Here is an 8688-nt window from a genome sequence, read left to right on the forward strand (position 1 = left end):
ACTGATTACAAATGGCTACCCTATTCTTACTTCTACTAATTTCAGCAGTCCCAAGCACATTAATATTCTAATCTCAAATGGGTTCCATTCTTCACCCACAAATAAAACATTAAAATTACCATAAACCAACCTATAAACTAAAAATAACAGCCACCAACAGTTTGCATTTAGCATAAACTAATTTAGCCTTCAAGGTAGAAATTCTTATCTTCAATCTTGCAACCTCAGCCTCTTCTATCTCCCGCAACTCCATCTGCACAGGAAAAAAAAGTGCACTCCTTCCCAATCTACAGCAAAAACAAAAAAAAAACTTGAAGAAATTCATGAAGACATCAAAATAAAAAGCACTCAAACTTACATAAAAGTATACACAGCCCCAAAATTTCTGGCCAGAATTTTCTGATGTCTTTGACCATCTCAGTACAGGGGGTTCACCACAGTTGCATGTAAGCGTTCGTCATTGTCGACTGCTTTTTTGTGATGATGATACAGAGCCTTAAGAAGCCATTAGTTAGGGTTTCTTGTTTTTACAGAGTGAAGAAGATGAAGACGAAAATGAAAATGAAGAAGTAAATTTAGGATTTCAGGTTGGAATTTTTAGCCATTTTATTTTTGTAATATAAATTTTTAAGTAAAAAATAAAAAATATTTTAAAAATGACTCACACACAATGTTGCCACATCAGAATCCCTTTTTTGCCACGTCACTAACGTTTGTTTGTGATTTCAACGCTGTTAACGCTCAGGAGTAGAATTGATGAGTAGAATTGATGCAAATAAAAAATTTTGGGATAAAATTGAAGCAAATTGAAATTTAAGGGTAATTTTAAAATTTTTAGTAAATTTTAGGGACAAAAAGTATGATTTACCCTTTATGTAAAGTAATTTTACATATGCATTCAATCATGTAACGTCACATCATTAAAAATAAGGATAAAGTATATTTTTTGTCCCTGAAGTTTGCTAAAAGTTTCAAAAATATCCCTAAGTTTTGATTTGTTTCAATTTTGTCCCTCAAGTTTTCGATTTGCATCAATTTTACCCTTATTACTAATTTTTTGATAATTAATATTTTTCTTTCCAAATATACCCTTCCCTTATACCTATCATCGTCATCATCATCACAACCCTCTGTCTCTCTTTCTTTCTCTTTTTTCATCCTCATCGTCATCTCCACCACCATCATCATTATTGAGTAACCACTGTCAACCTCTTCATCGTCACCGACCAAACCCCTCATTCTCCTTCTTTCTCCTTACTTCTTCGATGACCACCACCCTTTTTCTTCTTCTTCGCACAAACCCAGCAACAACGAAGCCATCACTCTTCCTCCTTCTCTGTTAGCAAACCCAGCCTCATTAATTATTAGTACTAGTTGGGTTAATACCTTTTTTTTTTGTTTCCAAATTTCACACAAAGCAAAGCAAAATCCTTTTGCTGCCATACCAACCTGAAACTATGACCCCAACAACAAAGTTTCTTCCTTTTTTTTTTTTGTTTCCAGATTTAACACAAAGCAAAGCAAAATCCTTTTGCTGCCACACCAACCTGAAACCTTGACCCCAACAACAAAGTTTCTTCCTTTCAACTTTACTCGTACTATACCTCATTGGAAAATTAATAACACAAAAAATAAATGACAAAGAACCAAACATGATCTATTTCAACACATTTTTTCTCATTTCTAAAAATGTCAACATCCAAAACAAACAAATTTATCATCATGACCATAATCATACTCCAACCTCCTCCCCTCTCGCAAAAAAAAAAAAATTAAAAAATTAAAAAAGAGAGAAAATAAGAAGAGGATGATGAGAGAAAAGACCACGTCTTTAAACACCTGCATCATCAAAAAGTATGGGTTTTTTTTTTAAAACTTCATTGTTGGGCAAAAATGCATGCTTTTTGAAATTTCAATGAACATATTGAGAGTGAAAAGTGGTAAGAGCATTGCTAGAGGGATCCTGCGAGAAGAGCTCCTCCAAAAACCGGTTCCATAGAACCTATCCCACATCTCATTCTCTGTTTGCTAACAGAGAAGGAGGAAGAGCGATGGCTTTGTTATATCTGGGTTTGCGCAAAGAAGAAAAAGGGTGGTGGTCATCGAAGATTGGGGCTCAACGGAGATGGTGGTGATGGAGATGGAGAGTCGGAGAAAGAGAGAAAGGAAGAGAGACAGAGGATTGTGATGATGATGGTGGTGGAGAAAACGGTGAAGATGAAAAGAGAGAAAGAAAGAGAGACAGAGGGTTGTGATGATGATGATAGGTATAAGGGAGGGGTATATTTGGAAAGAAAAATATTAATTATCAGAAAATTAGTAATAAGGATAAAATTAATGCAAATCGAAAACTTGAGGGACAAAATTGAAACAAATCAAAACTTAGAGATATTTTTTAAACTTTTAACAAACTTCAGGGACAAAAAGTATATTTTACCTTAAAAATAATTACTATTTTTATTGACCGTATGAATTATCATCTAAAAAAATAGATGTAATTATATGATTATATAAAATTTTTTATACTATTAATATATTAAAATTAAAAAGTAAAAAATTACAATTACTAAATCGAAGGATTAGGGTTGGGGATTGATCCCGTAGCCTGACCTAATTAACCTGGCCAATTGGGCCGAGTCGAATTCTATTGGGTCCCTATTGAATTGCAGTGCAGTCATTCTTTTGGCGGTTTCGGGCTTGAGAACTTTTAAGCTCATGTAAAACAAATGTAAATATTCATAAGAATTAATACTAAAATAATAATAATTGTTGTGAAATATAAGTATTACTATAAGTATATAATAACAACTAATTGAACTAATGGAAAATGTGGAAATCGAAGAATCCTATTATTGTTTTTGATAACATCTTTTAAAATGAACAAGTTGGTAAAGTAGTAAAATAAAAAATTAATTATTTTAAAATTAAAATAATAAAATACATATTTTATAAAAATTATAAAATTAATGATAATTAATTTTTTATTTTATTATTTTATCAACTTTTTTATTTTAAAAATCTAAATTCATTTATTTGATTGTATCGTTTATGTATTATTGTATTAATAGGCAGTAATATGTTAAGTTTTAGTAGTTTAAATAAAAATTAAAATATTATATTTTATAAATTTAGACATCTATTCTATCTATCTACTTAATATATTAAAATTAGATTTTTTTTCTGTCTAATAAAGGTGACGTGTTGATTTCTCGTGACTCATTTTTTCCTCTAAAATGAATGAAATTTTTTATTCTAAATTATTTTATAAAAAATATATTTATATCTTTATTATAATTATATTATAATTAATATTTAATGAATAATATATAATTATACTAATTTAGGAACATATCTTCATTATAATTATATCAAATTAATATTTAATGTACTATTAAACTACTTATTAATTATCAATTAAAAATACTTTTAATAATAATAATAATAATAATAATAATAATAATAATAATAATAATAATAATAATAATAATAATAATAATAATGATATGATAATGACACCGGTTATAGTAATCATGATAAAAATATTTGATTTTAATAATAAAATGATTAAATCGTATGATATTAATAACGCACATTAATTTTAATATTTTTAGTTATTTTAATTATATTAATTTTAAAAATATTGATATAATTCTAATTCTTATTCATTATTCAATAATAATAATAATAATAATAATAATAATAATAATAATAATAATAATAATAAAATTAAAATTATCACGTGGATAAAGTAACAACTTAAAATTATAATAATTTATCACGGGTAATCGTAAAAATTATAATAGGGTTACGTAAAATTATTTTTAGCATTAGCATATAATAATTGTACAAGTTATTTTTTTATTACTTTAACCCGTTATAATTCTATTTTCTTAGGATATTTATTTCAAACATTTTAAGTTAGTTGACCTGTGCATGATAATATATCTCTACCCCCTTTTTATTTCAATTTGTGTATATTAAGTATAATATTTTTATTCATTAACCGAGATTTCTTCGATCATGATAGAAGATAATGATTCTAATCATAATATGACAAAATTATATAATTTTAACAAAATTAATATATACGATGCGTAATTACTATATACAATAAAAAATTACCTTAATAATAAATAATTTACATATTTATTTTCGTTTTACTAAAGTCTATATATAGTGTTTTTCTGTGGTACATGAATCTAAATTTGAGAGTCAACTCATAATTTTATATTTTTTTTACTACTTCATGGAATAAGATTGTATTCTTCATTTTTTATTGAAGTTGATCCTCTTAAGGTACAATTTATAACTTTTTATAATATTTTCCATATACTCATTCTATTATATTATTTTTTGGATAATTTATTAATTGTTGTTACTCTAAGTTATTCTTATCATCTAATGTTCCAATTTGATTGTCTTTTGCCACAATCGTTTACAATGCATCACATCCATGAAATACCTCATCGAATTGTCTTCACTGATTCGGGTTCCAACTACATGGATGTAAGCGTTCAAAGAAAGGGCAATAATCTCTACTTTACCGAAGGATGGTTGGATCTACTCACCTATTATGACCAACCTAATGGAATGTGGTTAAAGTTAGCTTTCTTAGGAGGAGCTCAATTTTTTATTGAGGAATTGTTTCCACGGAACTTTATAGGCCAAGTTCAAGTTCCATCCCCTCCATGTTTTTTACGTCTGCCCGAAAATCTTCGAAGTGGAGCACATAATGAGATTGAATTCCCTCAGTTTAAGTTCAGTTTTGCTAAATTCGTGACACTAAATTCGTGACAAACTCGGATATGTAATTTCAACGATTGGTAATATATTTAAATTTTCTTATTTTAAACTTTTCGTTATTAGAATAATTTTATAACATATTGTGATTTTTTTTTTCAGAAATTACCGACTTTCTTTTGCATGCATGCAATGCCATTGAGGAGAATAAGGGTTAGTTTGGTTTCTCGGTGTAGCAATTCTATACCTTGTCGCATTGCATGGATAGCGGATGATGAAGCTTATTTAACAAGAGGATGATTTGAATTTGTACGAATTCTAAATGTTCAAACTTACGATGTTGTTTCAGTTGATTGTCGTTACGAGAATGACTCTATTCTATACGTGACTAAGGACTAAAATAGATTCAACATTGTTTAAGTAATTTGGTTTTAATATTAGTATTTGATTAAATTAGTATTAGAGAATTTTAAATTATTGCTTCAATTTATATATTATAAATATTTTTCGTGAATATACTATTTTTAAATATTTTAATAAAATAAAGTAGTGTCAGATATATTTAAGTTTATTTTTATCCTTTATTTCTTTATTTGTATTTTCATTATATTCGAAAAAAATTTCTACCTAAACATATAGTAAATCGTTGACCTAAACATAATTTCTTTGTCGATGAAAATAGATTTTGTAAGACCCAGTTAATTAACGGCTAATTAACCCATAAATGAGAATTTATTCTAGAAAGCCAAAAATGTTATTTTTATGGCTAAATGTGATAGAGGAGATTGAGACGAGAATTTCGGTACCAATTTTATAGAAATCGGACCAAGATTGGACCAAACGGGCCAAACCGGGCCAACCGGACCCAAAGTGGGCCCTTGGTCCAACATAACTAAACTAAAACCCTAGTTTTCAGCACTCTCTCTCCTCACAACACACTCAAACACGCTGAAATTGAAGAGAGGGGAGGAAGAACACTCTCTCAAGTTCTTTCTCTCACTTGATCTTCAAACCACCATAACTTTTGATCTAGAGCTCCGATTGCCGCTCCGTTTGCGGCCACGCGTTCACCGCGGAGAGCTCTACAAAACCCATACAACTAATCTTGAGGTAAGCCACGTGTTTCTGTTCGAAATTCCAGCCCTTATTTTCGAGTTTCATGGGTAAAATATTGAGATTTTGGGTTCTTTGATGTTATAGGACCCAACTCTCTTGAAGGAGAAGGTTTATGTTGTCTCCTTGGACCTTGGGTGTGGTAAGATTCTCAACCCTAGTGTGATTTTGTTGTTCTATGATGTTTGGGTTTTGAGATGTTGTGTATGGGTATGATGATTGTGGCTTAGGTTGTGTATATGTGAATATTGGAGCTTGATTGGTGATTTTGGAAAGCTTGGAAGAGGGTTTTGTGTGATAAAATCTGTTCTTGGAGGTGTTGATACCTTGAGAGCTTGTGGACAAGTGGTTTGGAAGTGCTCCGGTTGAGCTTGGGGAATCGGCTAAGGTATGGTTTTAGTTTCCCGTATCTAATATGTAATGTGGTAGGAAATACTTAGGCTAGAGGCCCTAAGATAGGCATTGAATTGTTGGTGTTGTTGAATGGTTGAAATATATGATGTGTTCATATATGTGATTATGAATATTGATGCCTTGATTGTGTGAAATATGAGAAATGCATGTTGTGATATATGCTTGATGGATGATTGAGGTTGAATTGATGGGTGGTACCATGTTGATGGTGAGTATGATGTTGATTATGTATAATGATGGTTAATTGGAAATGGTATTATTGGAAATTGGGATGAGGAAGGATGTATGACATGATATTGTGTTTGTCCTTTAGCCATTTGATTGAGAAGTGTTAAAATGGTTGGATGTGGTTTTGGAAACCTTGGTAAAGTGTCAATGTGTGAGTTGAGGATGGCTTGTTGTTGATTTTGGTACATTTTGAATGATTTCAAAGAGAAGGATTGAAATTGGCATGTTTGATTGATTTTGAAAAGAGTTGAAAGTGGCTTGTTTTGAAAATGGCACCTTGTGGTTTTGTATGAAAACATGGTTTTTGGGCATACTTTGACGGGACATAACTTGGACTACGGATCTCTGATTTGTGCCAAATCTGTTTAGAAATGAAATTGGATCCAGGATGTCCATGCCGTTCGAAGAACGAGTGAAAAACGATTTAAAATGAGGAAGTTATGTCCGTCGGAAGATTGGGGTTTGAATCTGTAAATTCTGCAGCTTTTAACTTAGAAAATTTTTAGCAGAATGACCCCTCGCGCATAGGCGCACTTGGTGCGTACGCGCCGTTCTTCGAGAAAGCGCCATCCACGCGTGCGCGTGGAGTGCGCGTACGCGTGGACCTGTTTTCATCCCAAAGTTGATTTTTGAGTTTTAAAAGCCAAATTTCATACTTCTAAGCCTCCGATCTCACCACTTATGTCTTAAATCATTATGATATGCCTAGCATGAGAAAAAGGGCTAGTGAATGTGGTAACTTGCGAGTGAAGCAAGGGAAAAAATGAATGATCATTGAGGATCAAAGATGATTATGTGAGATGCGGAGAATGGCGGTGGAAGTGCTTGTTGTGCCATGGGCCGAAGGGCCGTAATTGTTAATGAATTGGCTGGTTATGGATTTAACCGTGAGCCGGATGGCTAGATTATTGCCGTGTTACGGCGGAGCCATGTTTATGGCCAAGTATAAATGCATATATGATGTTGATTGAATTGTGAAGGTTTGCACTTCCACCATTGGAGATGAGGGTTTCCCTGGGTAGTAGCAATGGCTAGCCACCATGTGCTCCAGGTTGAGACTCGAAGCTCTTTTGACCCTATGTCGTAAGTGTGGCCGGGCACTGTGAAAGGCCCGGATGAGCTCGCCCCCGTAAATATTCACCAGTGATGGTGATGGATAAATATTCACCAGTGAGGGTGATGGATATGGATCATGATTATGATCAAGTTTATGATGAGTATAACTCGAATTGGGGATGCACGACAGAGGGACAGTCCAATGGTTAGCTACCAGGACTTGTCGGGTTGGCTCTATAACCGACAGATGATATCATCAGCCACTAGGGACAGGCATTCATCATAAGCATACTACATGAATTGTTTGAGATTGCCTATTTGACTGCATATTACTTGCTAATTGCCTAAATGCCTTATTTGTTCCTATTTGTAAATCTCTTGTCTGATATAACTGTGTTTGCTATATTATACTCCTGCTGGTTGTTGGGAGGTCTGAAGGAAGTAGAAAGGGAAGTATTAGTTAGACTGAAGGATCTTTAGTTAGTTGCCACTTACGGTTTAGCTTGTTTATAAGCTTTGATATTTTCTGGAGGAAGTTCTAGGATTGCCTTCGGCTTTCCTCTATTATTATGTATTATATATGTGGAAGCTGTTACCGTACTGGGGACCTCTGGTTCTCACCCATGCAGATTTTGTGGTTTTCAGATGCAGGACGCGAGGCTTCTCGTTGAGGCATGCTGGAGACTTCTGGATTAGCGAAGATCCTTTGTTCTTGGGACTCTGTTTTGGTTTATATATCTTGTTTAGATACTTTTATCTCCATTAAATAATATAAACTGTGATGACTCCTTCTAGAGGTGATTTTTGGAGAATAGGTTTTCTGTATTTGTGTCCCTTTGGGTTTCCTTTGGGGTTTTCTTATTTTATTATATGTATATATTATTATGCTCGGACCGGTTATCTTCGCAGCCGGATTTTGAGTCTTGATATTCCTGTCTTTGATACTCTTTATATATATGATCTTGCGTTAGCTTATCCTTTGCTCGTTGTGTTAGTGATCGGAGTGTTGCGCTTTCGAGTTGCGATTTTTTGTTTACCCCTTTTTCTACAAGGCTCCTAGTTATAATCAATCATTCATACTACTATACGTACTAAATTTTTGTTTTAGAGGTCGTAATACCTTGCCATCTCTGACTT

The sequence above is a fragment of the Arachis hypogaea genome, chromosome 13, assembly GCF_003086295.3.
Source record: "Arachis hypogaea cultivar Tifrunner chromosome 13, arahy.Tifrunner.gnm2.J5K5, whole genome shotgun sequence".
NCBI lineage: Eukaryota > Viridiplantae > Streptophyta > Magnoliopsida > Fabales > Fabaceae > Arachis > Arachis hypogaea.